This window comes from Zea mays, chromosome 4, assembly GCF_902167145.1.
Source record: "Zea mays cultivar B73 chromosome 4, Zm-B73-REFERENCE-NAM-5.0, whole genome shotgun sequence".
Classification (NCBI taxonomy): Eukaryota; Viridiplantae; Streptophyta; class Magnoliopsida; order Poales; family Poaceae; genus Zea; species Zea mays.
Genome location: NC_050099.1, coordinates 114014241 through 114041944, shown reverse-complemented (window position 1 = coordinate 114041944; position 27704 = coordinate 114014241). Strand labels below are relative to the sequence as shown.

Sequence of the window (27704 nt, the reverse complement as noted above, 5' to 3'; positions counted from 1 at the left end):
CAAGCGGGTGGAGTTCATGTGGGGTCATCCCCTATCTTTGCCCATTCTGCTGACCCCATGGACGTCAAGGATTGGCTGCATACCGTGGAGCGTGAGTTGCACACTGCTCAGTGCAACGATCGTGAGAAGGTTCTGTATGGTCCCCGCCTGCTAAGGGGAGCAGCACAGTCCTGGTGGAAGTCTTACCTCGCCACCCATGCAAACCCTGAAGCCATCACCTGGGAGGAGTTTAGGGACAACTTCCGTCGTTATCATGTGCCTGAAGGATTGATGATCATGAGGAAGGAGGAATTTCTAGCGTTGAAGCAAGGTCCGCTGTCAGTCAGCGAGTACAGGGACAAATTTCTGCAACTGTCACGCTATGCACCCAATGATGTCAATACAGATGCCAAGAGACAATACCGTTTTTTGAGAGGTTTGATTGACCCCCTTCACTACCATCTGATGAACCACACCTTCCCTACTTTCCAGCATTTGATCGACATAGCAATCATGACCGAGAGGAAGCGTCGGGAGATGGAGGACAGGAAACGCAAGATTGGTGGATCTCAGGCCGGGAGTAGCAGCCGCCCCACTACTCAGGTAATTCACCCCAGCAGTTCAAGCAAGGTCACCCTCAAGGTCACCAACACTAGCATCAGTGCCAACAGCAGCAGTATCATAGGCAGTTCCCTCAACAGCAGCAGCAGTACTGCCAGAGCAACCAGGCACCTCGCCTTCCTGCCCCAGCAACCAATCAGGGCAACCAAGCAGCTCCAGTGCAAGGAGGAGGCCACGGATGTTTCCACTGTGGGGAACATGGCCATTGAGCGAATCATTGCCCAAAGAAAGCAAGTCAGCTACAGTCAGCTCCTAACGCCCTTGCCAGACAGAATGCATCTTAGCAAGGAGGCAACAACCGTGGGTAGCCTTGTGCCTAGTACGAAAAGGTGAACCACCTAGAGGCCGACACAGTTCAGGAGACCCCAGGAGTGGTACTAGGTATGTTCTTAGTCAAATCTCATTTTGCAAATGTGTTATTTAATACTGGAGCAACACATTCTTTCGTGACTGCATCATGCATAGAAAAACACAATATACCAGTGGCATCCATGTATCCACCTATGAGGATTAGTTCAATTGGAGGGAGGATCCAAACATATAGATTTTGCCCCAGTGCAAGAGTTCAAATAAGGGGGATAGAGGTCCCCACTGATCTTATAGTAATGGGTACCCGAGATGTAACCATAGATGTCATCCTAGGGATGAATTGACTAACCAAATATCAAGCAAGCCTTAGCTGTGACAAGAGGACTATAAAGTTAGCGTCCTTACTAGGAGAGGAAGTGTTAGTGGACTTGGTCTTGTCTGGACCAAGGAAAGGAAGCTGTCACCAGATCACCATCCATATTGATAAAATCAAGCCATCAAAAGCTACCAAAGTAGTATCATAATTCCCAAATGTGTTTCCCGAAGATTTACCAGGCATGCCACCCGAGAGAAAGGTTGAATTTGCCATAGATCTTATCCCTAGCACCGCCCCTATTTCCAAGAGAGCTTATCGACACTACAATAGGAACACCCGCATGTTTAGCAACGCATAGTTTTATGTGTTGCCGTGAAGCATATATCAACATTTATTATGTGTTGCAGTTATTATATGTTACTGACAAGTATAGAGCAACATTAATTATATGTTGCAAGTATCATCTGTATATTTATTTGATTTTTGGCCATGCTTATGATATGTTGCAATATCATCCGTATATTATAAAGAACCAGTTGGTCATCTCTTTTACATGAAAGTCCCTCATGATCCTTTGAAATAAACTCGTACATCATCCCTCTAGATCCAGCCCTCAATCCATGGTCATATGTTATCCCCTCCTCGAGCTAAACGACCACCCTTCCTGCGCTCCAAACCCTAGGTCTAGTCGCAGCAGGTGGATCTCGGCCTCTCACACTGCCATGGCCTCGCAGCACCCACAACCATAGTCCCTCTGCACGCGCGTCCCCGATGCCACCCTCGCTTCCATCTCCACCTTCCACTATCCCCTTTGTACCATCGACCTCTCCCTCTTCCGTGGGTTCCGCCTCCACTACACCAGCTGTGTATAGAGCTGCCCCACCTGCCCCACGCCGCGTCGTCACCACGTTGGGAGGGGTGCATCCGTCGCCTCTAATCCAAATAAGGTAACACCGTTGCACCTTCTCATATAGAAACAGTAGTGCATTGTCTCGATCAATCTCACTTAGTTGTTGCTTGCCTAGATGTTGTGTTTGTATCGATGTCTTCGTATTTTCTCGATCTCATCAGTAATCCCCATCCCAATCCGATCCTAAATAGGAGGAGCTGCGGCCAGACACGAGTAGCAGAGTAGTATCTGGATCCGCTGAACACCCACCTGTGGTATCTAGCTTTCCTATCAAAGGTACACTCCTATTGTGTGTGCACTGGTTTTTAATTTATTATTATTCACTATTGCTTTGTTTGCTTGCTGTTGATGCATCTCCTCTCGTACTCTACTTCATTCATTGAAGCACTTTGCACTTTCATCAGGACGACTCAGAGACTGTCTCGCTCCTATGTTTGTAATGGCCAAATAGTCTCGAATGTCTAGCCATGTTTGACGCATTCATGTCTTTTGAGCATTTTGTCAAACGGGTTCATGTCGTTAGGCATTGTGTCTTGGGTATTACTCCATTATTAAATCGTGTTTGTACTGAAAATTAAATTTTGTAGGTTGCAATCATTTACTCATTTCTGGAGTGGGAACCTGTGAGAGTAATTTGTTCTACCAATGTTGCTATTCCTATTTGCTAATTAAGGCTACTGGGGTTAAAGATTATGGATCAGATTTATTGTTCTTTTTAGGTACCTTGAAGACTTGATTTCTGTTTTTAATGAACGATAACTAATTTACTGTGCCATCTGCACACAATGTTTTGCTATCATTGTCGCATACTAGCTCCGTGTTTTGGGATATATCTAAAAACTTTTAGGTGTTAACATTTCTCCAACATAGAAAAAGTTTTAGGTGTTAGCATTACCTAAATATGGATTTAGGTAATTCTTCATGTTGCTATTACAATCGTTGGTCAAATTTATTGTTCTGAATTCCTCGTGAGTCATTTGTATCTACAGAAAAGTTCTGGCCATAGATGAATATGCATCATATTATAAAGATATAGACCCCCTGGCTCCTTTCAAGACTTAGAAAGTTGGGCAAACAGACAATTACATGTCTACCAAAGTGCACCCATCATATGATGTTTATGTAGAGCGAGTTAACAGATTATTTGTTGTTAGTGATCCTGTTGACTGGGGAAGAGATCTACATGTACTTCTTTCATGCCCGGTCCTCACTAATAGAAAACTTTCTTGGGTTGCATTTGTTTTATATTAATAGAATATCTTAATGAGTGACCCATAAACACCTTTTCCTCTAAAGTGCATTTGTTTTCATGTGAAATTGTGATTACTTCCTATTGATATACATAAGTTCAATAATCTGATTTTTTAAAACAATAAGAAAGGTACTATGTGACATCTCGTCTACTCATGAACTTCCTGGGACTGAAATAGTGGGTCATATTGATGCCTTTATTGCTATGATGGCACATACACATGTAATTGCAAATGGGCCAATCAGCTGATGTTCTTGTTGCTGCCAAAACAACAACAGAAGTTTCAATGAGGGTTGTGTGACCTAAGACGAAGGTATAAGTGTTTTATAAGACCTTAAGTTTTTTCTTTCACAAGTTATATTTTATCTACCATTATTCCCTTCTACCTAAGCATATATCTTTAAAATATTAAGTGTCAACCTAACTAATTATTTCCTTTGTCATATTGTGGGTCATTCTTCAATGGAGACACATTCTTCATTGAAGATGCATTCTCATTTATTTGTGCATCAGCATGATGAATCCACCACAATTATTTTTCTGAAATATCTTCTTGTTGTTCATCAGTTTCAGTACCTAGGATGAAGTTTCAGAGCTATCAGCTGATTTCAGTTTTAGAGTTGCAGATTTTCAGTATTAGAGCTGCCAGATTTCAGTTTTAGAGTTGCAAATTCCGTTTTTAGAGCTACTCTATGAATCCACACTTCATTCTATTTTGTTTTCAATTTCAGAGCTGCAAGATTTCTTTAGAATGTGAAGACTATGCTACCAAAAAAACTTTTCTAATTTATGTAGGATGAAGTTCAGGATTGTTTAGAATGAGTCATATGTTTTATCTATCTTCAATAATATTTGTACACGCATAAAGTGGTGATTATTTTATGTTGTGCTACTCTGTATATTGACTATTTTATTTGAATGAGAAATGGTTTGTCCAATGCAATCGTGTTTGTGCCTTGGATGAATTGGCGTCTCATTCACTAATGGCAAAATGATGTTGTATATTAATTTTTATTCAATGAATGGCAATAAATGGTTTATTTCTTGCAACTTATATATGTGCTCTCAAATCCATTCTAAATGTTGCCATTGTTATACGATTCAACAACATTGCAACACATAAATGTGTTACCATAAATTTAAGCAAAATGTTGCCAAAACCAATATGGGTCAACCCGTCTTTACTGGTACAAACACATGTAAGCGGTGCAGTAGGTATTGAATATATGTTGTGGCATAGCAACGCTTATAGCCAATGCTTACCAACACATATATAAGTGTTGCAGTAGACCCTAGCAACGACAACATATGCAACACATAATGATGTGTTGGTATAAGCCTTAGCAACACTTATATCAACTTATAGCAACACAAAAATGCATTGCAAAAGGGGTGTTCTTTTTGTAGTGCGAGTGTCTGGACCAGAATTGGTGGAACTCAAGAAGCAGATTGACGAGCTGTTGGAGAAAGGTTACATCAGACTAAGTACCTCGCCTTGGGCCACCCCAGTGTTATTTGTGGAGAAGAAAGATGGGACAAAGAGGATGTGCATAGATTACCGAGCTCTGAATGAATCAAGAACAAGTACCCCCTGCCCAGAATTGAAGACCTATTCGATCAGTTGAGAGGAGCCAGTGTGTTCTCGAAGATAGATCTGAGGTGAGATTACCATCATCTCAGGATTCGGCCTTCGGACATACCAAAGACCGCATTTATCACTAAGTATGGACTTTATGAGATCACCATCATGTCATTTGGTCTGACGAATGTGCCAGCTTTCTTCATGTACTTGATGAACAGTGTGTTCATGGACGACCTTGACAAGTTCGTAGTGGTGTTCATTGATGATATCCTCATATATTCATAGAATAAGCAAGAGCATGAAGAGCACTTGAGGAAAGTATTGCAGAGGCTACGAGATTGTCAGTTGTATGCCAAGCTAAGCATGTGCGAGTTCAGGATCAGTGAAGTACTGTTCTTAGGCCATATTATAAACCGAGATGGATTAGCTGTGGATCCGAAGAAGGTAGTAGCTATTCTAGATTGGAAAGCACCGAAAGATGTACGAAGAATCAAGAGTTTCATTGGAATGGCTGTCTACTATCGACGTTTCATTGAAGGTTTCTCCAAGATTGCCGGGCCAATGACAGCCTTGCAGGCGAAGCAAGTTGAATTCAAGTGGACCATAGAGTGCCAAGAGTCCTTTGAAACATTGAAGAAGAAGTTGACAACAACACCGGTATTGATTCTGCCAGATGTTCACAAGCCATTCTCAGTGTATTGTGATGCTTCGTACACCGGTCTGGGATGCATGTTAATTCAAGAGGGGAGAGTAGTGGCGTACTCATCCCGGCAGTTGAAGATTCATGAGAGGAATTACCCCATGCATGATCTGGAGTTAGCAGCAGTGGTTCATGCACTGAAGACCTAGATGCACTATTTGTATGGGTAGAAGTGTGATATCTACACAGACCACAAGAGTCTCAAATACATATTCACCCAGTCAGAGTTAAACATGAGGCAGCGAAGATGGCTGGAGCTAATCAAATACTATGAGCTGGAGACACATTATCACCCTGTCAAAGCTAATGTGGTTGCAGATGCTTTGAGCAGAAAGAGCCAAGTCAACATGATGGTCGCTCACCCGATGCCATATGAGCTAGCAAAGGAATTCAACAGGCTGAGTCTTAGATTTCTAGACAACACTCAAAGAGTGACAGTTGAGCTGGAACCCACTCTAGAACAAGACATAAGGAAGGGCCAGAAAGATGATGAGAAAATCAATGAGATTCAATAGCTGATCATAGATGGGAAAGGCAAAGATTTCTGTCAAGACGCAGAAGGCGTGGTGTAGTTTAAAGATAGGTTGTACGTTCCTGACATAAATCGATCCGAGAACTGGTTCTTAAAGAAACTCATGAGACAACTTATTCCATACACCTTGGCAGTGATAAGATGTACCAAGACCTGAAGAAAAGATTCTGGTGGTACAGTATGAAAAGGGAGATAACAGAGTATGTGGATATATGCAATAGTTGTCAGAGGATCAAGGCAGAGCATCAGAGGCCCGTAGATTTGTTGCAGTCGTTACAGATTCCACATTGGAAATGGGATGAGATTGGGATGGACTTTATAGTCGGTCTGCCTCGCACTCGTGCTGGTTATGACTCCATCTAGGTAGTAATGGACAGCTTGACAAAGGCGACCCATTTCATAACAGTCAAGACCACCTATAACAGTGCAATGTTGGCAGAACTATATATGTCTTGGATTGTATGCTTGCATGGTGTTCCATAGAAGATAGTATCAGACAGAGGTACCCATCTCACTTCTCATTTTTATAGCAGTTACATGAAGCTTTGGGCACACATTTGAAGTTTAGTTCAGCTTATCACCCGTAGACAAATGGTCAGACTAAGAGAACCAACCGGATCCTTTAAGATATGTTGAGAGCTTGTGCATTGCAAAACAAGTAAGGTTGGGACAAAAGGCTATCATATGCAGAATTCTCTTACAACAACCGCTACCCGGCCAGTCTAAAGATGTCACCATTTCAAGCACTCTATGGGAGGAATTGTAGAACTCCATTGCATTGGGACCAACCTGGCGAAAGGCAGGTGTTCGGTCCAGATATTTTGCTTGAAGCCGAAGAGAACATCAGGATGGTTCGAGAGAATCTGAAGACAGTGCAGTCCAGGCAGCGAAGCTATGCTGACACCCGAAGAAGAGATCTGAGTTTTGAGGTAGGATATTATGTCTACTTGAAGGTGTCACCCATCAGAGGAATCAAAAGGTTTGGAGTCAAGGGCAAGCTAGCATCTCGATACATCGGACCATATCAGATTCAAGCAAGACGTGGAGAAGTGGCATACCAACCTAGCCTACCAGAAAGTCTGTCAGCCGTGCATGATGTGTTCCATGTTTCTCAGCTGAAGGAATGCTTGTGAGTGCCAGAGGAGCAATTGTCAACCGAGGATCTTGATGTTCAAGAAGATTTGACTTATATTGAGAAGCCCACTCAGATTCTAGAGACAACAACAGAGTCACTCGAAGAAGCACCATCCGGATGTGCTAAGTCAAGTGGGGCCATCACTCAGAGGAAGAAGCAACCTGTGTTAGAGAAGATGATCTGAAAGCCAAGTACCCTAAACTCTTTGCTAGCCAACCCTAAATCTCGAGGGCGAGATTCTTTTTAAGGGGGATAGGTTTGTAATACCCTGAATTTAGGGGTATAAAATTTCTTCCCTAAATGCCTACCAAATTCAGGTGTTACCTCTTGTCTCTCTAGACTTCCTCTCTCCTCCTTTTGTTTAGAGTTAAGTTAATTAGGTTATGGATTAATTATTGATTTTTGTCAAAACTTATGTGAGTCATGAAATGTTGCATCATGCTGAACCTAAATTATTCTTTGATTTGATGCACATGCTTGAATTTAAGTTTGTTTTGAATTTGAATTGAGTACACTAGAGAAAATAAAAAGGAAAAGCAATTAGAAATTTGGAGTAAAAGGGAAAATCGATTTTGGCCCAACTCAACCCAGTCGAGCCCAGCGGGGCCACGCGTGCGCGCCCTCGTGCCGCCTGACAGGTGGGCTCCACCTGTCAGAGCTAGTTCCCTCGCCCGCGCGCTATCTCCCCCTCCCTATACCTCGTGGGGCCGGTCTGTTGGCGCCGGTTGTCTTCGCTCGTGTGCCCGTGTTCTCTATCTGTCACGCGGGCCCGTCCTATCAGCACAATGAGCCGTTCCCTCCGTGCGCCCGTCCCCTCTCGTTGTGTTATGGGGCCTCCCTGTCAGCCCCACCTTCCCCGTGAACCGCAGTAGACCAGCGTGCACACATGCTGAGAACCCCGGCCACGTCGCCTGCCACGTGCCCTAGCTCCCTTTTGAGCACCGCCTGCACCCGCTCTCTCTCCATTGCCTCATTTCATGCAAGCACACTCTCTCTGGCGCTCTGCCCTCACAGCTTGCGCTCACCAGAGACCCGCGCCCGCCATGCCGGCCATCCAACCCACCAGAAGCTGCGCGAAGCCACCCCGAGCTCCATCATGAGGTGAGGAACTCGTTCCCGTTCTTGGTTTTCTTTATTCGCCCCAGGTCTTAGCCTATTTGGCCTCACCGGAGTTCTTCCGCGCTGGTTTGTCGCGCCCCGCGCGGTGTCCGGCCAAATTGATCCCATCCCGAGCCCATGCGTTGTTCCATAGCATTCCTCTTCCCTCACCGGAGCTAGTACGAGCCTTAGCACGCCCGATTCCCCCTCCCCGTGGCTAGGATTCCTCGCCAGAGTTATCCCTACCCGCTCGAAGCTTTCCCTTCGCCGTTCTCTTGCCCCTGGTCTCGGTCTCGTGGCAGGAACCCCACCAACGAGTTCGTCGGGCCCTTCTCGCAAGTCCTGGCCAACTCCAGTGACCTCGGGACCCCTGTAGCCTGCACCCGCCCCAGCTCTGGTGACTACACCGCCGTGGGCAGGAGCAGCGCCACCCGCAGCCGTCAACCCTTGGCGTTTGATCTCAACCGTCCGATCTCGATCAAGCGGTCCGAATCTCCGGATACTGTAATACCCTAGGTGTTAATCAGGATTTTTCCCTCCACACCCACATTTGTGAACATTATCACATGTGAATTTAATTGAGCAAAAGGCACCAAATTAAAAAGCAAAAACTTAAATATGTCTTTTTCATCTCAAGAACCATACCATAACCACATCATGCACCTCAAGTGAGAAAAATATTCAAAACCCTAGAACTACCCTAATTAAGCCATTTGAGCACAAAAAGGGAATTTAATGGAAAGACTATGAAAAGCATAAAATCATAATTTGGACCAATTAACAAAGTTGTAGTACACTAAATAAGCTACAAAATCTAGTAAGGAAGTTTAATCAAAAGGGTTTTGCAAAATTCTCAAAATAGCCACTTAAGTGAAGACTCAATTGGAAATTCAGAAATTCAGAATTCAGAAATTTGACCTTCTCTTCATAATCAACCGTGTTCACCTAGTTCCAAGGCTCAAACCTACAAGGTCCAAATATCAAATTGGTGCCCAATTACCTTAGGCACGCCCTAGAAAAATTTGGAGACAAATCTCAGCTGTTTGATATGATTTGGCATGGTTTTGCCTCGGGACGCAGCAGCTAGACACTAGCAACTTGGCGATGCGACAACTCACTATACACGGCCAAAAACCCCTTGGCTCCCACACATAAATGACAAAGCATACCCTAGGGAACATATCTTGCAATACAATCTTGCCCAAATTCACGAAGATTTGAAGCCTATCGGCGTTAGAACAGGAGCAGAAGCGATGTGCCACGTCCTCGACCGCGGCTGACGCGTCGGTGCACGCCTGCCCGCACGCCCGCACCGGTCCATGCCCGACCGTGCACCGCGCCCATGCCTATAAGAGCAGCACGGCCTCGACCTTACTCCCTCCGCACCTCGCCTAACTCCCCATAGCCAGCCCGTAGCTCCGGCAACCTCCCCGCGACCTGCCACCACCGCCAGAGCTCAGCCACCGTGGCCAGACCTCTTTCCGGCCACCTCCAACCGATCCAGTGCCGCGGCTAGCTTTCCCAGAGCCCCGTAAAGCTTCCCGAAGCAAGAAACCAAACACATCCTCACCGGAGACGTCGTTCCACCCTCGCCGGAGTTGTTTCTTCCGCCGGCGCGCGTGGCCACGACTCACCGGTAAGCCCTAGTTCGAGTACTCGCGCCCATATCTTCCCTGACACTCAGTGAAGCTCGTTGCACGGTTTAATTGAACCCTACCGTCGTGGTTAGGCCGGAACACTCGCCATCGACGAGCTCCCCCTCCTGCGCACGAGGACCGACTGACTCCGACCATCGCCAGCAATGAGCTGACCATCGACGTGACTGCCGTTACCTCCTCGACCTCCTTGGACACCTCACCGGAGCTAGATCGCCGTCGGTAAGCCTCGCCGCCCTTTTCTCCGCCGCGGTTATTGTTCCAGTGAGGGTAGGAGCGCAGGTTAGATTTAGGTTAACCCTAGGGGGTTTTCTGCGATGTCAAGGGCTTATCTGTGAGAGAAAGTGGAGAATAGCCCCAAGGACTTCAGTGCAAATGTGAATTTCTTTTCTTTTTGAATTTCTCAGTTATTAAATCTACAACAAACTTGATAAATGCATAACTTAAAAAGTATTCATCCAAATTTGGTCAAGTTAATTTTGCTGGACTCTGTAAAATATGAACTATCAGACAAAAATAGTAAACCCCATGTTTTCTACACTAATTTTTAGAGTTTTGAATTAAATTAGAAAACTGTCCAAACCTTAATAATACAGAGAAAAATAGAAATACTTCTATACCGGGCTTGAGAAAAATTGTGGAGACACTCACCTAGTAGATACACTGATTAAAAATAATAAACACCACAGTATACAAGACTAAGCCAGATATATCCAATAAACTCTATTTCTGCCCAAACTTTAGGAAAATGAAAAAGGGGATAGAAAATAGAAACCAGAGGGTGACCACATTTTTCCTAGTATGCCTAAGTGATGTAGATCATAGGAAAATATATAGGACCCTGGTCTAGTACTAATCTAATGTTATAATTTTATTTAGGTATTAAGAAGTTAATAAAGGCCATGATTAAAAATATAAGGGCACATGCAATAATGGCAAGGAAAATTCAGTAGACCCCTAACCACTGAAATACTACTGCAAAAATGGTAACCACCCCAAACCATCACAATAAGTGAGTTAAACAAATAGAACTTAGATTTGGCCAATACTTCAAATAAATCAAAAGAAAGACTAAAAATGGGAAACAATGAGCAACCCTTTTTTACCTAAGTACTTATGATGTATACTACCAGAGAAAAATATAAGACTAAGGTAAAAATGTGATGAAATACACCTCACCCCCTACCCCATGAAAAACACCATATATTCGAAGAAATTTTACAACCCTTTCCCTATGAGCAAAGTTAACCAACTTAAATAATGATTGCTCTTGCGCAAAGAAGAAGATAGAAAAATTAGGAAATCTAATGCTTGACATTTTTCAAATATAGTAGTAGTGGAAAGCACCACTAAGCCCCCAAACTTTAGAAAATCACCATAAATTAACCAGTAAGTATCTCTAGATCAATATTGGTGTAAAGTCGTATTATTGTACCTAGATACCAGCAAAAATAAACCTTAGGGTAAAATTCACTTCTAGAAGAGAGTTGTAGTTCAAAGCACCTCCTCTGCCCTAAATTTTAATATTTTTGTGCAGAAAAAACATTCTCATTTTAAGCCTCAATTTTTGAGACTGAATTAGATAAACCAGTGAGAAGACATTGTAAGTTTTACATAATTTTTTGTAAATTTCTAAATCAACGTTGTAGTTCCAAGCCACTCTAAAAGCCTAAGTAGGAAAAGGGAAAGAAAGGATTAATAAAGTATTAAATTAAGCCATAAATAACTTCAGCCAAGAACCTTATTAAGTCTTCACTTAGAAATTGAAGGATTGTTAAGTACAATCTTAATCCAACTTCCTCGACTGGCCACACCTACTTCTAATTACCAAGTATACCCCTAAGATCTTAAATATTGGAACTAAAACCTGTCCTGCTAACTTGAGTACTTCACCTTGCATTTTAATTATTAAATTTACATATCATAGAATACATGTACCTTATTCATTGCATTCATTTAGATCGCAACCTCGCTGACGGAGAGTACGTGCTCATCCCCGAGCAAGGAGTTGCCCAAGAGGAAGTCCAGGAGCCAGCTCCAGAGCCTGCCACCGAGGATCTCCCTGCAGCCCCAACTTTTGAAGGCAAGCCCCAGTTTTATGCATAACTATTTATATATGCTATTTTACTACACTTAATGTTTGTAGGTTGTAATGTGCACTTAAGTGTAGGAGTTGCTTGAAACCCTAGTTGCATAAACTCATGATTCCTTTTTGAGATGGATACTAGTATGCTAGGTCGAGTAGCTGCTTTGCTAATTAGGGATCTCAGTAAAAGTCGAGTGATTTTTCTAGCACCCGCGTGAGGTCTAGAATTGATTGTAATCATCTTGATAACGTGATCTATGATGGTCTATGGACTTGGATCCACGATGGATGTCTTGTCTATGAGACGGAAATGGAATTAAGGATTAATGTGTGGATACCTGAGTCAAGCATTTGAACGTACTAGACACATGTCGGGAAATATGGTTACCGATAAGCCTAGTACCTGATTGAACCTGCCTGCAGACTTTACTCCTCACTGGACCTGAGGCGGGTTCTCCCATGCTAGCTATGGTGGGTACAAGTGCGGCCGTTGCACGGCGGCAGCCGGGGACAATTGGAGCATTGTACGCCAAGGCCGTGAGCCTATTCTGTTGCCAGGGAATCGACGGGGACGATTGACGTGTGTGGGGATGGAGTGCCCTTACATGTCGTGTGTTTAGGTTTACCTTGCAAGGTTAAAACTCGATTCGAATCGTCTGTTTCTCGCAGCTAATGAGACTGCTTGACCCCCTTGTACTGCATTGAGTAAAAAGTGAAATGAGGTTTTAGTTGAGATAACATGTTGATTGTACTAAATGATTGTTACCATGTATGCTTAGAAAGGAGCAAACTTAGCTTAATTGAATATGCTAGAACTGGAAAAGCTAAAATTGTTTTTAGATTCAGCTAGTGCTTTTGGCAAACCAAACCCCTCAGCCAAACAACTTCATGGTCTAGAGGTAGAGGAATAGACTCCTCACACTGGGTAAGTCTAGCTGAGTATTAGTATACTCGGCCTTGCTTGTGGCATATTTTTTCAGGTACGCTACAGGATATGGTTGATGGTGTGACTTGGCCTTCCACCCTGCCACCGGGTTGGACGGTCGAGTGGGATGCTGCCTCAAGAGGGGAGGACCAGAAGGAGTAGTGGGCTAGGCCTTGCACTACTCCCCAGTATCGATGTTATCGATTATCCACTGCATTTAATTACGAACTTGTTATCTTTTATTAAAACTCCGATTTATGTAATAACTCCAGTACTTTAATTTGTGGTTTCATGTTTATTGTATTCTCTCTGGGCCTCACCATCGTGTGAGCTAATGGTATTCGATCCTAGATAAGTGGCTTTATCGGACTAGATCCAAGGGACTGACGGGTTAATTCGATTTTAGTGTGTTGCTGCCTCTAAGGCGTGACTCGTGCACTTAAGCTGGAATAATTCGGGCGATTCTGCCATAGATACCGCTTCGGACACGCGCCCTGCCCCTAGGTCCCATCTGTCGGTCGCCTGTGCCCCCTGGCGCTGGGCCTGACCGGTCATCCCACCTCCCATCTCCAGTCGCTGACCGTCCGGGCCCTCTTGTCAGTTGTGCGCTCGCCCGTGGGATCTGTTCTCGGCAGTTGATATGAGATCTGATGGCCGAGATAGCCCATTACCCCTTCGCGTGTAGTTTTGTTAAAGAGATCGCTGGTTTTCTGAAAATCAACCCGCCGTCCCTCAGTTTCGCGCGTAGGCCTCTGTATTCCTGCAGATAGAACCCTAGACTTTTATTTAATCACAGAATTAAACCTAATTTAGGGTTTTAAATTCCAAAACTTGTTTATTTCATATCTTTTGCATATGAACTCCAATTTGAGTGATTCAAATTGCAAAATGTTCATGGAATTATTCTCTATCTGTTAAAATTATGATGATTCACTGTCTGCACATTCTAATTTTATGCCTAGACTATAGATTAGTTTAGGTAATGGTTTATTTATTAAATAGGAAAAATAAAAGGGAAAGCCCAATGGTAATTAGATGTTTAACTTTGTGAGATTCATAATATGTAATGTCTGAATCTATCCCTGGTATAATTTTTGGTGTCTCATTAAAATAAGTGGAATTAAATTATGTAATATAGGGTGATAGATAATACTTAGAGAACCACAAACTTCTAAGTGTGCTATTTCACCCTAGAACCCAAGTTACCTCTTGAGTTTATACTGTTCTTTCGAGATGTGTTCACTTGTTTATACATGTTTGGTGTATTGTTCAGTTGTCTTTATCCAAATGTATTGAATGCATGATCGCTTTATTTAGACAATGAGCAGCCCGTGGTTCCTGAGTGTGTTGTCGAAGATCTTCCTGAGCAACAACCTGGTGAAGGAAAGTGTCCTCTGACCCATTATGTCATACTTACTTTATAATTCACTGTCCTGCATTACTTAATTGAAACCTAAGGATTGACTAGTCTATATTCATCTTGTCCTTGTTATCTTTTTGGGTTATTATGGTTAGCTTTATGCTATTGCTTTACCTTAATCAATGAACATGATGTGAATCTTTATGATACGATGATGTTATCCTGATGATGATCTTGTGATACTTAGGGGACTTAGGCTGTTTCCTAAGTACCTCTCCGTAAGGACCTGTTCGTTGAGTGATCACCCGGGATAACAGTGCAACCATGAGGGTGGAATGGGGCACCCTTAGCTGATTAATTAGATGAACCTGGGGTGTAGTTGGCTTTGCCGGAGGGCCATCAATGGGGGCGGGGGCATAGTGCTCGCTCTGCTAAGGGTGGGTGCCGAGGTTCATTCGATTTGGTTTTGTTAGTCACCCACCTTAGGGAGGTGTACTGTGTTTCCATGACTAGCGAAACCTAACAAGCAGCTATGCACCAGGGGAGTCTTTATAAAGGCTACGTAGTGTTTCCCTGGCCATTCACCTCGGTAGTGAAGATCGGGTATGTACAACCCAGACTGGAAAGAGATCACGACTCGTGGGTAAAGTGTGCAACCTATGCAGAGTGTTAGAAACTGGTATATCAGTCGTGCTCACGGTTAAGAGCAGCCTTGGGATTCTCTTTGATTAGAAGAACTTTGGATACTTCTATGATTATGGTTAATGATGATGAATATAACTCTGATCTCTAGTCTTTCCACTTAGAGGGAGTACTTTTGGGTAATAACTGGGTTTATTACTTAAACTTGGCTATACTATTAGTAATAAATACTTGACCAAATAAAAGCAACTTTGTAACCTTAACTCCACATACAACTAGTCTACTTTAGCCAAATGGGACATTTGCTGAGTACGTTGATGTGTACTCACCCTTGCTTTAAAAACCACACCACCCTAGGTTGTCCCCACTGTATTCAGTGCTCAGGAGGAGATACAGGCAACATGGAGGACTTTGAGGAGTTCCAGGACTACGACGAGTTCTAGTTACGTTAGTGGCAAACCAGTCAGCTGCCTGTGAAGGCCATATCTGCTACGTTCGTTTTTCCACACTTTGATAATCTTAATTACTATGTTAAGTAATGACTCTATGGACGTCTATGACATATTGATGTAATAAAGTACCTTTCCACTATTTATTTTGAGCAATGTGTGATGATGTCCAATTATGTAATCATTGTGTACGTGAGTTTTTGATCCTGGCACGTACATGGTTCGCATTCAGTTTGCCTTCCAAAATCGGGCGTGACAGTACCATAGCCCAAACTTAGGAGTGTAAACTAAATATCTCATGTTTCTTTTCATGGCCCTAAGGTGAACTTTCTTAGGATTTACCTGGAACCTTGCACACATGCAGACTGAAAGCATAATATCCGATCGTGAAGCACATAAATAGAGTAGAGAACCTATCATCGACCGATATACCTTTTGATCTACAGATTTACCTCCTGTGTCAAGGTTGAGATGTGCATTTGTTCCCATGGGTGTTTTCATGGGTCTAGCATTCTCCATTCCAAACTTCTTGAGAATATCTTGAATATACTTTTGTTTGGCAAATGAAGGTGCCCTCTTGGAGTTGCTTGATTTGGAATCCAAGAAAACAATTCGGTTCCCTCATCATAGACATCTCGAATTTCTGTATCATAATCCTACTAAACTCTTCACAAGATGACTTGTTAGTAGAACCAAAGATAATACCATCAACATAAATTTGGCATATAAATAAGTCTTTATCAATTGTTTTAGTGAAGAGAGTAGGTTCAGCTTTTCTGACTTTAAAACCATTAGTGAGAAGAAAGTCTCTTAGACATTCATACCATGCTCTTAGGGCTTGTTTGAGCCTATAAAGCGCCTTTGAGAGCGTATAAAGATGTGAAGGATAATCATTATCTTCAAAGCCAGGAGGTTGCTCAACATACACCTCTTCCTTGATAGGGCCATTGAGGAAGGCACTTTTCACGTCCATTTGAAATAGCTTAAAGCCATGGTAAGTAGCATAGGCAAGTAATATACGAATTGACTCAAGCCTAGCTACAGGGGCATAGGTTTCATCAAAATCCAAACCTTCAACTTGTGGATATCCTTTTGCAACAAGTTGGGCCTTGTTCCTAGTCACCACACCATGCTCATCTTGTTTGTTGCGGAATACCCACTTAGTACCTACAACATTTTGGTTAGGACGTGGAACTAAATGTCATACCTCATTCCTCGTAAAGTTGTTGAGCTCCTCTTGCATTGCCACCACCCAATCTGGATCTCTAAGTGCATCCTCTATCCTATATGGCTCAATAGAAGACACAAAAGAGTAATGTTCACAAAAATGAGCAACTCGAGATCGAGTGGTTACCCTCCTGTGAATAAGTATGGAGTTGACGGGGTGATCTCTTTGAATTGCTTGGTGGACTCTTGGGTGCGGTGGTCTTTGATCCTGAATCTTTTATTCATCCTCCTTTTCTTGATCAACTTCATCTCCCCCTTAATCAATGTCCTCTTCTTGAGGTGGCTCATTATCTTCATCTTGATCCTCTTCTTCTTCAGCCAGTTCCTCATCTTGGGTTGGTGGAGATGCCTATATGGAAGATGATGGTTGATCTTGTACTTGGGAAGGCTCTTTGAGTTCTTTTGGACACACGTCTCCAATGGACATGTTCCTTAGCATGACGCATGGAGCTTCTTCATCATATATTTTGTCAAGATCAATTTGCTCTACTTGAGAGGCATTAGTCTCATCAAACACAATGTCACAAGAAACTTCAACTAATCCAGTGGACTTGTTGAAGACTTTATATGCCCTTGTGTTTGAGTCATAACCAAGTAAAAAACCTTCTACTGCTTTAGGAGCAAATTTTGAATTTCTACCTCTTTTGATAAGAATAAAGCATTTGCTCCCAAAAACTCTAAAATAAGAAACATTGGGCTTTTTACCAGTGATGAGTTCATATGATGTTTTATTAAGGATTCGGTGAAGATAAAGTCGGTTGATGGAGTAGCAAGCGGTGTTAATCGCCTCAGCCCAAAAAATCCAATCTGGTGTTTTGTATTCATCAAGCATGGTCCTTGTCATATCCAAAAGAGTTCTATTCTTCCTCTCCACAACATTGTTTTGTTGAGGTGTGTAGGGAGAAGAGAACTCATGCTTGATGCCCTCCTCCTCAAGAAATCCTTTAATTTGAGAGTTCTTGAACTCCATTCCATTGTCGCCTCTAATATTCTTGATTCTTAATTCGAACTCATTTTGAGCCGTCTCAAGAATCTCTTTAAGGTCTCTTGGGTTTGAGATTTTTCCTACAAAAAGAACACTCAAGTGAAGCGATAATAGTCTTCCACAATAACAAGACAATACTTACTCCCGCCGATGCTTATGTAAGCGATCAGGCCGAATAGATCCATGTGGAGTAGCTCAAGCGGCCTCTCGGTCATCATGATGTTCTTGTGTGGATGATGAAGTCCAACCTGCTTCCCTGCTTGACATGCACTACAATTCTTGTCTTTCTCAAAATGAACATTTGTTAGTCCTAAAATGTGTTCCCCCTTTAGAAGCTTGTAAAGATTCTTCATCCCAACATGAGCAAGTCGACGATGCTAGAGCTAGCTCTTGTTAGTCTTAGCAATTAAGTAAGTGTCGAGTTCAGCATTGTTATCATTGAAATCAACTAAATATAGCTGACCATCTAACACTCCCTTAAAAGCTATTGAATCATCACTTCTTCTATAGACGGTAGCACCAACATCAGTAGATAGACAGTTGTAGCCCATTTTACATAATTGTGAAACAGAAAGCAAGTTGTAATCTAAAGAATCTATAAGAAAAACATTAGAAATGGAATGGTCAAGGGATATAACAATTTTACCCAATCCTTTGACCAAACCATGATTTCCATCCCCGAATGTGATTGCTCTTTGGGGATCATCATTTTTCTCATATGAGGAGAACATCCTTTTCTCCCCTGTCATGTGGTTTGTGCACCCGCTATCGATTATCCAACTTGTCCCACTGGATGCATAAACCTACAAAACAAATTTAGGCCTTGTTCTTAGGTACCCAAATGGTCTTGGGTCCTTTCACATTAGAAACAAGCAGCTTGGGTACCCAATCACAAGTCTTAGGACTCTTGTGTTTGCCCCCCAACATATTTGGCAACTACCTTGCCTGATTTGTTAGTAAGCATAAATGATGCATCAAAAGTCTTAAATGAAATGCTATGTTCATTTGATGCACTAATAGTCTTTTTCTTAGGCATTTTGATATGAGTTGTATGCCTAGAGCTAGAAGCCTCATTACTGTACATATAAGCATGATGAGAAACAGAATGAGATTTCTTAGCATGAATTCTTTTAATTTTGTGCTCAGGATAGTTCTTAGGATATAAAATGTCACCTTCCCTATCCTGAACCATGAGAGCCTTGCCTTTAACATAGTTAGAAAGCTTGTTCTTAGGGGCATTAAGTTTGATGTTGCTTTGGCTCCCTTGTTGGAAACCAATGTCATCCTTAATGCCAGGGCGTCTCTCTTTATAAAGCATACTACGAGCAAATTTAAAATTTTCATTCTCTAGCTCATGCTCGGCAATTTTAGCATTCAATTTAGGTATGTGATCATTTTGTTCTTTAATTATAGCAAGGTGATCATTCATAGCATCGACATTAATATCTCTACATCTAGTGCAAATAGTGACATGCTCAATAGTAGATGTAGAACCTTTGTAAGTATTCAATTCTTCAATCTTAGCAATTAGACTAGCATTTTCAGTTCTAAGACAAGAAATTGAATCATTGCATATATCTAGCTCTTTAGTCAAGTTTTGGCATTTTTCAACTTCAAGAGCATAAGCATCCTTTAGCTTAACAAATTTTTTATTTTCTTTAACGAGCAAGTCCTCTTAGCATTCCAAGATATCATCCTTATCGTTAATGGTCTCTATCAATTCATTAATTTTCTTCTTTTGTTCTTTGGTGAGGTTTGTAAAAAGAGAAGTCAAATGATCATCATTTTCTCTAGAGCTACCCTCATCATCGGAAGTATTGTATTTGGGGGTATCTCTAGAATGTACCTTCTTCTTTTTGCTATCCTTATCCATGAGGCATTTATGGCCGACGTTGGAGAAGAGAAGGTCTTTGTTGATGGCGATGTAGGCGGCGTCCTCGTCGGTGGAGCACTCGTCGGAGTCCCATTCCTATCCCATGTGCGCCTCTCCATCCTTCTTCTTGTTGTAGTATCTCTTCTTCTCCATCTTCTTCTTTCCTTTCTTGTCGTCGTCCCTGTCACTATCTATAACACTATGAAAACCATCAACTAAAAATAATGCATTTAGTTATTTATGGTAATTAGAGTAATAAATTTTTATTCAAGTGTTTATTTTTTATTTGCATTTGAATAATGTTTGATTGCGCATGATTGATTTGTGGATGTTTAATAGCATTTCTTCTTATAGGAAAATCCTAGTAAATAATATAATAATTAAATAATATAATAATTATTAGTTTAAAAATAAATATTTTATTTATAAATAGTTTTGGTATAATTATTATTAATTTTTGAGTTATTTAAAAATGTATTTCGAATTTAGAAAAGAAATAGAAAAAACAAAACCCTAACCTAACCCTAATGCCCACTAGGGGCCCAACTAAGCTCCCAGCCGCGCCCTGGCTTCTCCCTACCCAAGCCGCCGCCGCCCCTGTGCTTCCCTCTCCCTCTTCCCTTTCTCTCTCTCCTCCCTCCCTTGCTTCTCTCGCGCGCACCAGAAAGCCGTAGCCGCCAGGAGCGCAGCCACTCCTGCGCGCCCAGGACGCGACCCCGCCCAGGCGCCCGCCCGACCAAGACCCGACCGGCGCCATGCCAAGCCGCCGAGTGCCCAGGCCGCGACATCCTCTGCAGCGCCGAGCCAAGACCCGACCAATGCCGCACGACCGTTTCGTCTCCCTCGTTATGGAGCTTCATTTCTTCCGTTTCCCTTCCCATTCATGTCGCACGTGAATTGCCATTGATGGCATGGTTGTCCGTTCAATTTTTGACAACGCTTGAGCTCCTTTCACTGGCTATAAATTGGCGGCGGGTTTCCTCCTTCCCCTGCTCTCCCATCTCTCGTACACACATGTCTCTCTCCTCTTCTGCTCGCACACCGCAGCATAGCCGCGTCGACCGTTGCTGTTGCCGCCGTAGGAGCTTTCCATGATGTTCCAGCCACTCGCGAGCACACCTCAGAGTTCCCCTGCTCCTCCTTCGTCGAACCTCTCCTTCGTGCCTTCATCTCCATCGTCGAGGCCATGGCCGAGCATTCAACACCGCCCCCTGTTCGTCGCACTGCAGTAAGGTTGAAGAAGACCTCCATTTTCTGCAAACTACCCCCTTGAGTCTATGCATAACAGAAAAACTAATCCCTGCGATATTCTATTTTGTCCGTTGGAATCTAAATAGTTTAGAGACAGTTCGATCAATTTCATAATTATGTGATTAACCTTTTCAATTTATGTTTCCACTAGTTTACGTATCTTCGTATTTTACATCTGAGTTATGTTTAAACGTAGTTTTTGCTAAATAAAAAAAAACCAAAAGAAATGCCGCGCTCATATTTCTATCACCAAAAATATAAGATAATCATTTATTTAGATATCTTTGTTCATAAAATATAATTTAGTTTCATATTAAGTTATATAGTTGTCTGTGCATTGCTTAGTATTCTAAAATGTAAAATAATAACTAGTGGTCAGGCATACTAGCAGTTTAATAATCCCTTATATGAGCTATTGGTCATGTGTCTTCAAAATAATATTATAGCGTCCTAATGTAGTTTTTCCAATGAATAATAAAGAAAAATATAACCCACATCCTTTCCGATAGAAATACAATAATTAATTGATTAATTTTTAGATTCTATAAAGTTTGAATTAGCGCCATATTTATGTATTTTTAAATGAATCCATATAGTATATGCTGCCATAGTCAATTTTCCATATAGATTCCTCTAGTGTATTCTCGAAACTAAATTAGTAGTATTTTATCTCATAGCAAATGAGATGATCGTCGATATGGATAGACTTATATTATAGTTACAAATCAAGTTTTATTTTTAGATGTCTTCCTTTTATAAGCATGATTTGTAAAGTGTATGTTTTATTGTTTGTTGAATGGTGTATGCTTATTTATTGGTGCATGTTTTCTTTTTGTATGGTGACGTGCATTGTCATTAGAAGCTGATTGTGTGGTAGAGGATCCGAATTTGTTTGAGGACGAACCGCAGGACACTTTTAAGCAAGGCAAGTGGATTCTCCCTCTGCATATTCTATTTGTACCCAATTAATGCATATAATAATGTTTACTTTTTGGATATACTGCATAATTTGATGGGATTTACCTAATTAAAGATTTCCTAGATTTACCAACTGTATTCCTTGATTACCCTGGGAAAATACTATGCTTTGCAAATGATGCTACCGCTCAACTTGTTAATTTTGATGTCACTCATTATTTGATATTAATGTTCCAGAAATTAAATTGACATTATGATGTTAACCCGATGGTTAAACAAGATTATTTCATATTAATTGGAACATGGGGTGACCACCCAGGATAACTGTGCATCCACGAGTGCTATCATGGCTCTGGCTTTGGTAATTAGCTTTATATGCTTAGTACCTAGCAACCTTATGTCACACCCAGTTTTAGAAGGTCAACCGAATGCGAACCATGTACGTGCCAGGATCAGCAATGCACGTACACAGCAGTTACATAACTGGACATCATCAAACAGTGCTCAAATAATAACATAAAAGGGTAATAATAGTCGATTACATCATATGTCTGAGACATCCACATAGTCTTTACATTAATCAAAGTGCGGATAAGAAACGTAGATACACGCAGCCTTCACAAGCAGCCGACTAGGGGTTGCCGCTAACCCACACCTAGAACTCGTCGTAATTTTGGAACTCCTGGAAGTCTCCTTGCATGGCTTTATCTTCTCCTGAGCAGTGGTTGCAATGCTGACAACCTGGGGAGGGGGGTTGGTGTGTAGAGCAAGGGTGAGTACACATCAACATACTCAACAAGTGTCATGTTTGGCTGTAGTGGACTAGCTTTATGTGGGGGTAAGTCAAGCAGTTGCTTTTAGTTGGTCAGATTATTATTACTAGTAGAGAAAGACAAGTTTTAGAATTAACCCACATTATTAACCCAAGAGTACCCTTTCCAAACGGAAAGAATACCACTTATCATTACCAGAGTCAATACCAAAACCATCATTCTCATTGCCACTTGTAAGCCGAACATCTTTGATCAAGTGCCACTAATCAATGGAGCTCCCTTGGCCACTCATAACCGTGAGCACGACTGATATATCAGTTTTATAACACTCTGCAGAGGTTGCACACTTTACCCACAAGCCGTGATTCCCTTTCTGCCCGGAGATCATGACTCTCCATTGATCACTACCAAGGTGACCCAATAGGGTATCACTACGTAGCCTTTACAAAGATTCCCTGGGGCTGTAACCACCCGTTAGGTTTCCTAAATGCACCGCACTCCTCCCCAAGGGGCGAACCAACTTGGCAGAGCGAGCCGCATACACCGAGCCCCATTAACGGCACGACGACTAAGCGAACTACACCCCGGTTCCTCTAATTATTCAGCTAAGGGCGTCCCACTCCACCCTCATGGTTGCACTGTTTTCCGGGGCGATCATCCAACGAATAGTCCTTACGGAGAGGCACTTGAGAAACCGCTCGAGCCCCCTTAAATGCCACAAGAATAACATCATAATAAAGAAGGGAAACAACGTATCATTGATAAATCTCATCATGTTCATTGATTAGTGTTGAGCAATAGCATAAAGCTAAACAATAATAATCCAACCCAAATAGGTAAACAAGGACATGGATAACAAAAGCTAGTCAATCCTTAGGTATAACTGTGTAAATGAGGGAAGTGAATTATAGAATGTATAGGACAAAGATAGGTCAAGGGACACTTGCCTTCACCAACCGACTGCTGCTTAGGGTCTTCACCTGCAAATCCTTCGGACTCCACCAACTGACCATTATCTATACGAGTTCAAACATACATTCCACACATTTAATACAAAAGAACAGTACACCATACAATGGAATGCAATAATCAAACAGACGTTCAACGCGGGGCTCGCAATTACGGTTAAGCGAGAAAGAGGAAATGACGGTCGAGTCTATGGTCGAGAAGCGATCACGTTACATAATTATAAATTAAACCACTCGTTTAATAGAAGGGTATTAATTTGGCCACTGCGTTTAGCATAAAGTAAGGTCATGTTCCACATTTAATCATTATAATGAGATAAAGGTGAATTAAAGGGAGTGGTCGCACGGCGAGACGCACGACGCAACATTTAAATTGAATTAAGAAATAAACGACTCGCTGCGCGACAGAGCGCGCAACGAGATTCTTGCATTAATTATAGATAAACGTTAAGCGTCGCGCGACGAAACACACGATGACATTATGTCAACAGAACTGAATTTAAAACGGATCGTCGCGCGACGAAGCGCGCGACACATCACCTTAATAAATATAAATTTAAAATGAATCGTCGCGCGACGAAGCGCGCTACACATCACATTAATAAAGACGAATTTAGAACGAACCGTCGCGCGACGAAGCGCGCGATGCAGCACATTATCTAAATTAAAATTAAAATGGATTAAGACGAGAGTTGAACGCAGCGCGACTACGGTCGCACGCGCGAGAGCACGCTGCGCGTGCTGAGGGCACACGAACCGTGCAGGCGTGCGGGGCGCGAGGCCGCCGGGGCACGGGCTCGGGCAGGGCAGGGGCGCGCGAGGGCGCGGTCGGGGGCACGGCTAGGGCGCGGCCGAGGCGCGCTGCCAGGGCACAGCCGAGGCGCGGCCAAGGCGCGCGAGCAGGGGCGCGGGGCCGGGGCGTAGGGCCGGGGGCGGGGTCGCCGAGGAGGGCTCGCCGGGGAGGGGCTCGTCGGGGAGGGCTCGCCGGGAATGGGGCGCACGGTGGGGGCAGGGGAGGGCGCGCGACGCAGGTAGGGGAGGGCGCACGGCGGGAGCAGGGGAGGGCGCGCGGGCAGGGGCCACGCAGGGAGGAAGAAAGGGAGGAGGAGGGAGAGAGAGAGAGGGAGATGGAGAGGGAAGGGGAGGGGAAGCTCACCTCGGGGATCCAAACTCCGGCGATCACCGTCTCCAAACCCTAGGGCACCATGGGGAGAGAGAGAGGGAGGTGGGAGAGGGAGAGGGAGGTTGCTGCGCGGGAGAAATCGAATGAGAGAAAGAGACTAGGGGGAGGGGGGTGGGGCGCGCATGGGGGCAGGGGCGCCAGGGGCACGCGGGCCGGACTAGGCCAGGCTGGGTCACACTGCGGGTCAAAATCCACGACACGCACGACCACCAATCGGAATCCGATCGCGAACCAAAATCCGAAACGGAACGAGACGAACATGCGACTAACCACGACATCAGACAAAGAAATATTCTTCAGCATGATGCAACACCCATGACACTTAGGTTTTGTTTACACATGACACGGACACCTGTCACTATATTGCTTTGAAATTGGGAAGGAGTGAAACGAGAAAAGGAAAGAGAGTAACACCTGAATTTGGTGAGTAAAAAGAAGAAAAATTCTACCCCCCAAATTCAGGGCGTTACAAACCTTTCCCCCTTAAAAGAATCTCGCCCTCGAGATTCAAGGTTGGCTAGCAAAGAGCTCAGGGTATTTAGCCATCAGATCATCTTCACGCTCCCAAGTTGCTTCTTCCTCAGAGTGGTGACTCCATCTGACTTTGCACATTCTGATAGTCTTCCTTCGGGTGACTCTGTCTGCAGTATCAAGAATCTGCGCTGGCTTCTCTATGTAGGTCAAGTCCTCCTGGACTTCAAGACCTTCCACTGGCAACTGCTCTTCTGGCACATGCAGACATTTCTTCAACTGAGACACATGAAAGACATCATGCACGTCAGACAAATTTTCTGGCAGACTGAGCTGATAGGCCACTTCTCCACGCCTTGCGAGAATCTGATACGGACCAACATAGCGGGGCGCCAGCTTGCCTTTGACTTCGAATCTTCTGACTCCTCTGATAGGTGAAACCTTCAAATAGACGAAGTCACCGACTTCGAAACTTAGCTCTCTCCTTCTTGTGTCTGCATAACTTCGCTGCCTTAATTGCGCTATCTTTAGATTCTCCCGGACCATCTTGATGTCCTCTTCAGCTTCAAGCAGAATGTCTGGCCCAAACACTTGTTTTTCTCCAGGTTGATCCCATTGCAGTGGGGTTCTACAACTCCTTCCATAAAGCGCCTGAAATGGTGACATCTTCAAGCTGGCCTAGTAACTGTTGTTATAGGAGAACTCTGCATAAGGCAACCTCTTATCCCATCCGAACTGATCTTGCAACGCACAAGCTCTCAACATGTCTTAGAGGATTTGATTAGTTCTTTTGGTCTGACCGTCTGTCTGCGGATGATAAGCTGAACTGAAATTCAGATGTGTGCCCAAGGCTTCATGCAACTGCTGCGAGAAATGAGAGGTGAACTGCGTTCCTCTGTCTGACACTATCTTCTTTGGCACACCATGAAGACAAACGATCCGAGACATGTACAACTCTGCCAATACTGCACTGCTGTAGTTGGTCTTGACAGGTATGAAGTGGGCTGACTTGGTTAAGCGGTCCACCACTACCCAAATGGAATCGTAGCCGGCTCGAGTGCGAGGCAATCCTACTATGAAATCTATACCGATTTCATCCCATTTCCACTGAGGAATTTGCAACGGTTGCAACAATCCAGCTGGTCTCTGGTGCTCTGCCTTGATCCGTCGACAACTATCACACATAGCCACATGCTCTGCGATCTCCCTCTTCATTCCGTACCACCAGAATTTTTTCTTCAGATCTTGATACATCTTCTCACTACCAGGGTGTATCGAGTAAGTTGTCTCATGAGCTTCCTTGAGGATCAATTACCGAATAGACTGGACATTGGGAACACACAAGCGGTCTTTGAACCATATCACACCTTCTGCATCTTCCCGAAAATCTTTACCTCTACCGTCTAGAATCAGTCGCCGGATTTCACTGATCTTCTCATCATTCTTCTATGCTTCTTTGATTTCCCGCTCCAAGGAGGGTTCTAGCTCAACTGTCACTCCTCGCATATTGTTCAGAAATCCGAGACTCAGCCTGTCAAACTCTTTAGCCAACTCATAAGGTATCGGATGAGCGACCATCATATTGACCTGACTCTTCCTGCTCAAAGCATCTGCCACTATGTTTGCTTTGCCTGGATGGTAATGAATCTCCAATTTCATAGTCTTTGATCAACTCTAACCATCTTCGTTGCCTCATATTCAGCTCCGACTGAGTGAATATGTACTTCAGACTCTTGTGGTCTGTGTAAACATCACATTTCTGCCCATACAGATAGTGTCTCCATGTCTTCAGTGCGTGAACCACTGCTGCCAACTCTAGGTCATGGATTGGGTATTTCTTCTCATGAACCTTCAGCTGTCGGGATGAGTAAGCCACAACTCTTCCCTCTTGCATCAGCACGCATCCCAGACCAGTGTAACAAGCATCACAGTACACCGAGAAGGGCTTGTGCACATCAGGCAAGACTAAGACAAGTGTTGTAGTCAACTTCTCTTTCAGCGCTTCAAAGGCCTCTTGACATTTCTGGGTCCACTTGAACTCAACCTTGTTGCCTAGCAAAGCTGTCATTGGTTTTGCAATCTTTGAAAACCCTTCGATGAATCGCCGATAATATCCGGCCATTCCAATGAAGCTCTTGATTCCTCAAGCATCTGTTGGCGCTTTCCAGTTCAGAATGTCTGCCACTTTCTTTGGATCCATAGCCAATCCTTCTTTGTTGATTATGTGACCCAAGAACAGGACTTCATCAATCCAGAACTCACACTTGCTCAACTTTGCATACAGCTGGTGCTCTCGCAATCTTTGCAAAACCATCCTCAAATGATTCGCATGCTTTTCTTCGCTTTGAGAATATATGAGAATATCATCAATAAATACCACCACAAACTTGTCAAGATAATTCATGAACACACTGTTCATCAGATTCATGAAGAAGGCCGGTGCATTTGTTAGACCAAATGACATCACAGCGAACTCATACAACCCATACTTGGTAATGAATGCC

The 27704-nt window shown here is 43.3% G+C and overlaps 1 long non-coding RNA gene across 4 annotated transcripts; it reads left to right on the top strand.

The window, feature by feature from the left end:
• Positions 1–1832: 1832 nt before the first annotated feature.
• Positions 1833–4325, top strand: LOC103653595 (uncharacterized). Of its 4 annotated transcripts, none has more exons than XR_002750476.2 (4): positions 1833–2172; positions 2327–2411; positions 3633–3700; positions 4119–4325. It is a non-coding gene; the product is annotated as an uncharacterized lncRNA (long non-coding RNA). The 4 variants fall into 4 exon arrangements; XR_002268759.2 differs by having other exon boundaries at positions 1840–2172; positions 3955–4325; XR_565579.3 differs by having other exon boundaries at positions 1840–2172; positions 3517–3700.
• Positions 4326–27704: the final 23379 nt, after the last annotated feature.